This window comes from Rhinopithecus bieti, unplaced genomic scaffold (assembly GCF_001698545.2).
Source record: "Rhinopithecus bieti isolate Rb0 unplaced genomic scaffold, ASM169854v2 scaffold_66136, whole genome shotgun sequence".
Classification (NCBI taxonomy): domain Eukaryota; kingdom Metazoa; phylum Chordata; class Mammalia; order Primates; family Cercopithecidae; genus Rhinopithecus; species Rhinopithecus bieti.
This window is the reverse complement of record NW_016825124.1, coordinates 213,543-220,175: the sequence shown is the minus strand read 5'-3', so window position 1 is coordinate 220,175 and position 6,633 is coordinate 213,543. Positions and strand designations below refer to the sequence as shown.

General features: G+C 46.0%; 1 protein-coding gene across 1 annotated transcript in view; it reads left to right on the top strand.

Moving 5' to 3' along the window:
- NANP (N-acetylneuraminic acid phosphatase) overlaps positions 1–1,292 on the top strand; it is a 20,714-nt gene extending 19,422 nt beyond the window's left edge. Inside the window, exon 4 of the transcript XR_001883512.1 lies at positions 791–1,292. The gene's annotated coding sequence lies outside the window, so the exon portion shown is untranslated. The remainder of the gene's footprint in view (positions 1–790) is intronic.
- The last annotated feature ends 5,341 nt before the right edge of the window (positions 1,293–6,633 follow it).

The following is a 6,633-nucleotide window of genomic DNA, read 5'->3' as shown; positions in this document are numbered from 1 at the left end:
CAATTTTTTTTTTTTTCCCCAGACAGAGCCATGCTCTGTCGCCCAAGCGGGAGTACAGTGGTGCAATCTTGGCTCACTGCAACCTCTGCCTCTCTGGTTCAAACAAGTCTCCTGCCTCAGTCTCCAAAGTAGCTGGGATTACAGGTGCCTGCCAGCACGCCTGGCTAATTTTTCTATTTTTAGTAAAGATGGGGTTTCCCCATGTTAGCCAGGCTGGTCTCGAATTCCTGACCTCAAGTGATCCGTCCGCCTTGGCCTCCCAAAATGCTGGGATTACAGGTGTGAGCCATTGCGCCTGGCCAGTACTCAAATTTTAGAAGTCATGGAAGATAACCAGGCATGGTGGCTCACACCTGTAATCGCAGCACTTTGGGAGGCCAAGACAGGAGGATCACTGAAACCCAGGAGTTGAAGACCAACCTCGTCTTGACCACGTCTCTATTTTTTAAACAAAATTAATAAAAAGTAAAATTTTTTAAAAGTCACAGAAGATAAAGTGGTTTTAACCACCAGACAACTAAAGAAATAATACTCAAAATAGTTCCTGTTTAAAATTACATTTTTTAATTCTTAAAGGAGTTATATTGACCATTTTATTGAAGCTTAGAGGTTCTCAGCCAATTTGGATTCACAGATATGTGTCCTCAATCTACTTGGCATCTCTGCGTAGATGTCTAATGGACATTACCAAAATAACTCCTCTCCAACCAAACTCCTGGATTTCTCTCACAAATCTGCTCTTCCTGCTGTCTTCCACATCTCAGTAATGGCAATGCCACTTTTTTTTCAGGATATGGCTATATCTTGCACTTAGGAATATTCCTGACCCATGGTAAGCACTCAGTGAATATCTGTTAAATGAAGCAGTTATTGGCTATTTCTGTGAAAATTAATTGAAATTAAACAAACTTTAGCAACAAAGGGTAACTCATCAACTCGTTTTTGTTAAAATTTTCCTTTACTTCCTTTCACATGCAGAATTGTCCTTTGCACCATGATAAAGCAGAATGGGAATTCTGTGTTGAGGACTGCAGTGATGATACAAGTTCACTTCCTGTAATGTGCCTTTTTCCGAACACCAGCTAATAACCTGTACCACACTGTTGAGCTGATATGGAAATGACAGTTGTCGGAATGGTCACAAATCTTCATTTATTTGACATAGGTATTTAATGAAGAAAATCTTTCTGGAGTACATTTACTCCAGCAGCGACTGTCATTATGATGGAAAATATTCATAATATTCATGTTCTGTTCCTGTTTTGTTTGTTTGTTTTGTTTTGAGACAAGGTCTCACTTTGTCACCCTGGGGTACAGTGGTATGAACATGGCTCACTGCAGCCTTGCCTCCCAGGCTCAAGCGATCCTTCCTCTGCAGCTTTCCGAGTAGCTGGGACTACAGGTGAGCGCCACCACGCCCGGCTAATTTTTGTATTTTTTGTAGAGACAAGATTTTGCAATGTTGACCAGGCTGGTCTCAAACTCCTGAGCTCAAGGGATCTGCCCACCTTGGCCTCCCAAAGGTGCTGGGATTACAGGCATGAGCCACCATGCCCAGCCAGAAAATATTCTTAATACAGTTTGAAATATGCCTTTACTTGGAAGGGCTTTTTTTAAAAAAGGATGCTACAGGAGGCTATTTGCTGAATACAGTGCTGAAAGCTTTTATCACACAACGGAAAAAAATGACTAAAGTAGCTGGAGTCAGTAGAAGAGGGACTAGAAGACAGCAATAGAAAATCAATTACTTACTGGGTCGGGCACAGTGGCTCATGCCTATAATCCCAGCACTTTGGGAGGCTGAGATGGGAGGATCACTTGAGTATAGGAGTTCGAGACCAACCTGGTCAACATAGTGAGACCCCCCATCTCTTTAAAAAGAAAGAGGGAGGGAGGGAGGGAGGGAAGGAAGGAAGGAAGGGGAGAAGAGAGAGGGGGGAGGGAGGGAAGGAAAAGAGAAGAAAGAAAAAATCAATTACTTATTGTTTCAGTAATCTATTGCTGAAAAAAATACACCCCAAAATTTAGTGGATTAAAACAAAAAATCACTTATTGTGGCATCACCTGGAGTACTGGCTTGTCTGACCTATCCAAAATGGCCTCACTCACGTGGCTGGCAGGTCATTCCGGCTGTTGACATGGGTCAATGTGGATGCTTGCACAGGATGGCTGTAACAACTGGACCACTCTCCATGTGGTCCCAGAGCCTCTCCATGGGACTGGCCTCTGCATGGTGGCTGGCCTCCAATAAGGAGCATTCCAAGTGGGCAACCCCCAGCGTATAAATACTTAGAAGCCTCAGTTTGCATCATGCTTTCTAATATCTTAGCAAGAGCTACTCAAACTATTACACTTGTGAATGAGGTAGGTACTGTTTTGGTTATATAACTGGGCAGGGAACAGTCCCAAGAGAGACAGGAGGTGAGGTGAAGATAACAAGGGAAATATTCCCTCAAAGTGAACAAGCGAGAGGCATTCTGGTACATCCTGAGCTATCCCTTTATTATATATTTATGTTTCCACTGATATTTATGATAACGAAATAAACCACTGAACGAAATAAACCATTTTCTTGTCTAAAAGAACAGCTGCTACATTTGATGTACTCAGCCACTAGCTCTACAGTTCAGTTACTTTTTTTTTTGAGATGGAATCTCACCCTGTAACCCAGGGTGGAGTGCAGTGGTATGAACATAGGTCCAGGCAGCCTAGACCTCCCTGGCTCAAGTGTCCTCCCACCTCAACCCCCCAAGAAGCTGGCACTACAGGTGTGCACCACTGCTTCTCACTAATTTTTGCATTTTTTGTAGAGACAGGGCTTTGCCATGTTGCCCAGGCTGATCTCAAACTCCTGGGCTTCAAACGATCCTCCTGCCTCCCTCCCAAAGTTCTGGGATTACAGGTGAGAGTGTGAGCCACTGAACCTGGCCTCATTACTTCTTTTATTTTTATTTATTTATTTATTTTTTTTTTTGAGACGGAGTTTCACTCTGTTGCCAGGCTGGAGTGCAATGGTGTGATCTTGATTCGCTGCAACCTCTGCCTCCCAGGTTCAAGCGATTCTCCTGCCTCAGCCTCCCGAGTAGCTGGGACTACAGGCACCCGCCACAATACCCAGCTAATTTTTGTATTTTTAGTAGAGATAGGCTTTCATCATGTTGGCCAGGATGGGTCTCAATCTCTTGATCTCATGATCCACCCACCTCAGCCTCCCAAAGTGCTGGGATTACAGGAGTGAGCCACCATGCCCAGCCCTCATTGCTTCATTTTATACTGGTGATTTTTTTTTTCAGTCGCTGCTGAATCAAGAAATCTAGGAAAAGTTATGGACCTTCTTCTGCCCAAAATTATTCAGATAACATTAAACATTACATATTATTTTAGGAATCCCCCTTAACCCCACACAAGTCCATCCATAGACACCTCTATGAAATACAACCCTAGTTTATTCCTTGGTGTCTACCACCTTGTTATACTTGCCAAGTTCTTAATAGGGATGTCTCTGTCATCTTTTTGTACATCTCCCAAGCTTGAAATATGTGCTTAAAAATGTAATAAATTAAATAATAAAATACACTTTGAAAACCACACAGACAGTGCTTTACTGAGTGTCCAACAGATGCCACTAAAATAAGATATTGATGCTGCTCCTCCAGAAACAGCTCTTTTGTTTCTGGGAATTCCTGGGCAAGCCCCTCCCTCTGGGAAGGATGAACACAGCTCAGATGCTCAGTGCATACTGAGGCCAGCATCCGTCCAGGGTTTTTTAATGTGTGTAGGTTTTTTGTTTGTTTATTTTTTTGAGACAGAGTGTTGCTCTGTCACCCAGGCTGGAGTGCAATGGTGTGATCTCTGCTCATTGCAACCTCCGCCTCCTGGATTCCAGCAATTCTCCTGCCTCAGCCTCCTGAGTAGAGTAGCTGGTATTATAAGTGCCTGCCACCACGCCCAGGTAATTTTGTATTTTTAGTAGAGATGGGGTTTCACCATGTTTGCCAGGCTGGTCTTGAACTCCTGACCTCAAGTGATCTGCCCGCCTCAGCCTCCCAAAGTGCTGGGATTACAGGCGTGAGCCACTTCCCCCGGCTGAGTTTTTTTGACTAAAAATGTTAGTGTCCACAGTGTTTTAACAGTTTTCTAAAACCTTCACTGCAATGAGGAAAGTGAAGCCCAGACTGGTGAAACAACTGGCACACGTTCCTGCCATGGTAGATCAGCGCTGCCGGCCCTGCTCCCTCCTGGTCTGCCAAATGCTATGCTTGCTCCTGCCCATGGGAACTCCCTAGGCAGCATTAGATAGTGTGGTAGGTATTTAAATTTTGAGGGTCACATTTGGAACACCAGATACAAAAACTAGAGAACAATGTACTAGAAACACGAGTGTAACCAGTGTGCTGAACAAGGATGCCATGAGGTGCAGTGGCTCACGCCTGTAATCCCAGCACTTTGGGAGGCACTTTGGCAGGCGCATCACCTGACGTCAGGAGTTTGAGACCAGCTTGGCCAACATGGTGAAACCTCATCTCTACTAAAAATACAAAATTATGAGTGTGGTCCTAGCTACGCAAGAGGCTGGGGCAGGAGAATCACTTGAACCCGGGAGGCGGAGGTTGTAGTGAGCTGAGAACTTACCACTGCACTCCAGCCTGGGCGACAGAGCAAGACTCTGTCTCTAAATAAATAAGTCACTGGAATTTAGTGGAAGTGAACTTTTCGGTCACCTGCTATCCCTTTCACATCTACTCAGAGTGGGAAGTTTTCTCCTGGCAGTGGACTGAAGGGAGATGTGGACGCCAGCCTTTTCTGCTCAGTCCTAGGAAATCGTCCTGTGATGACTTGACATCACAAGCACAATCCTGGTGTAGACCCATGGAGGTTCAGCCCAGTGGGGGCGGCCACACTTCAGGCTTTGCTCCAAGGAGAACTGGCTGCACCTGTCTGCTCCCTCAAGGCCTTCCTGACTCAGCCATCCTGTGGGGTGTGGGATGGTTGGAGTCTTTCTTCCCCACTCATCTCCTCTTTGCAAGTTGGGGGTGAGGTGGGAGGCTGGGCAGGAAAGTAAGTTCTCGCTTGGGACTTCCTTACCAAAGCCTGGTTTTGTCCTGAGTTGGCTCCATATCCTCCAGGCCCAACCTGCCTACCCAGTGGGCACTTTCAGGGGCTCTTCTGTATCCAGCTGACACCTTGATTTCCTTTTTTTTTTCTTTTTTTTTTTTTTGGAAATGGGGTCTCACTATGTTGCCCAAGCTGGTCTTGAGCTCCTGGCCTCAAGTGATCCTCCTGTATTGGCCCCCCAAGGAGCTGGAAGTCTGTGCATGAGCCATTAGGCTTGGCTTCAGGGGCTCTTTAAAGACCTCTGGCAGACCCCTCCAGCTGCAGCTTAGCTTGTGCCTCTTCTCCATGGGCTGTCTTCCGGCCCTAGGTCTCAGGCAGGACCCTCCACCACTGGTTCTCACCAGTGGACTCCCCTTTGTTTTCTAGAAGGAACCCCAGGAACTTTCATGCTTTCTGCGGGAAAGGCATGCCAACTCTCTCTGGATTTCACCACTGGGTCGTCCCATTCTCCAGGTTTGGGTGAAGGAAGGAGATCCTCTCTCACCCGCTGAGGGAACAGCAGCCGCAGGCTGCAGTAGCTTGCTCTCCAAAAAAATCCTGTAAATTCCCTTTCTCTTCCATCTGCACTTTCTCCACTGCAATATTCTTGAAATGGGTAAGGGACTTCAAAAGTCAGGAAACAAGTTCTTGACTGATTAATTTGAAAACTCCTCCAGCAAGTGTCACACTAACTTTGGTGCCTGATGTCTACTGGCTTAAGTCAAAGTTTCCATTCTGAGGCTGCGCCTATGATCCACCAGAGCACGTGTGTCCTGAATTGCAATTCCTTGCCATTCCTCAGTCAACCCTTTGTTTCAGAGGAGAAAAGTTACAATTTTGATACCCTGGTACATAAGCAAGAAGGAATACGGTCCAATATAGACGAACACCTCCTGAAAGAAAGTCTCATAAGGGAGCTACTATGCAGTGGCTTGACTGAGGATGTGAATCTAAGCTGAGGATTGAAGGAAGTGAAACATTTAATTGGGGCAAAGAAGGGAGAGAATTCGTTCAGTTCGACACAAGCGTAGAGGGCTCCTCCTTAGTGCCAGGTGTTGAGTACCAAGCAACCAGGAGTTTACGATCTCCAGAGAGGGATCTGAGTAGGGGGGTGAGAAGTGAAATTTGGACAGGTAGGATGGACCGTCAAAATGGGCTGTGGACGTAGGCCTGGAGTCAGCACTGTCCTCTGCATTTTAGGAAGGTGGGGAAACCTGTGTGCATGTGTCTGTGGGTCTGTGTGGAACGGGATGTGCAGTGTGGAGGTGTGTGAATAGTGAAGGCAAAGGAGGGTGTGTGGAGAGGTGTGTGTGAAATAGTTGTGTGCATGTATGTAGGTGTGTGGAGAGGTATGAGATTGTGTGTGTACATAGGTGTATGGAGAGCTGTGTGAGATGGTTGTGTGCGTGTATGTAGGAGTGTGGAGAGGTGTGTGTGTGAGATGGTTGTGTGTATGTAGGTGTGTGGAGAGGTGTGTGAGATGGCTGTGTGCATGTATGTAGGTGCATGGAGAGGTGTGTGTGAGATGGTTGTGTGTGT